This window comes from Gekko japonicus, unplaced genomic scaffold (assembly GCF_001447785.1).
Source record: "Gekko japonicus isolate JY-2015 unplaced genomic scaffold, Gekko_japonicus_V1.1 scaffold3888, whole genome shotgun sequence".
Classification (NCBI taxonomy): Eukaryota; Metazoa; Chordata; class Lepidosauria; order Squamata; family Gekkonidae; genus Gekko; species Gekko japonicus.
In genome coordinates this window covers 58,580-59,040 of record NW_015171620.1, presented here as the reverse complement: position 1 = coordinate 59,040, position 461 = coordinate 58,580, and positions in this window count along the sequence as shown.

Here is a 461-nt window from a genome sequence, read left to right as displayed (position 1 = left end):
GATGACCTGTATTTATTTGGTAAAGTTTGAGTTTGCTTTTGTAAGGTTTTTTAAAATACATTTTTTTCAGACTGTTCTCCCATGGCAATAAATATTTGTTCATTGCCCTTCGTGGGGTGTCTTTTGTCAGGGTTCCAGAACCAAAGAAGGACGCCATGCTGCATTTAGAAGTAGCTCAAGGTAGGTTTAAGGGATGACATTGAATTTTATCTCTGTAACAGCCCTGTGAGAGAGACCGGGGCAATGGTTCTTAACTTTTAATCTGCTACTGCCCATCCAACACACATTATCACTGAACGTGCCTCAAGCTACAAATCAAAAATTAGGGCATACAAACAGCACCACAGACAAGGCAACTTTATCTGCAGAGGAATGTTTATGATTTATTTATTTATTTATTTTATTGGACTTTTATCTCGCCCTCCCCGTATTGTAGAAAAAACCAAGGGGGGGGGGTGTCA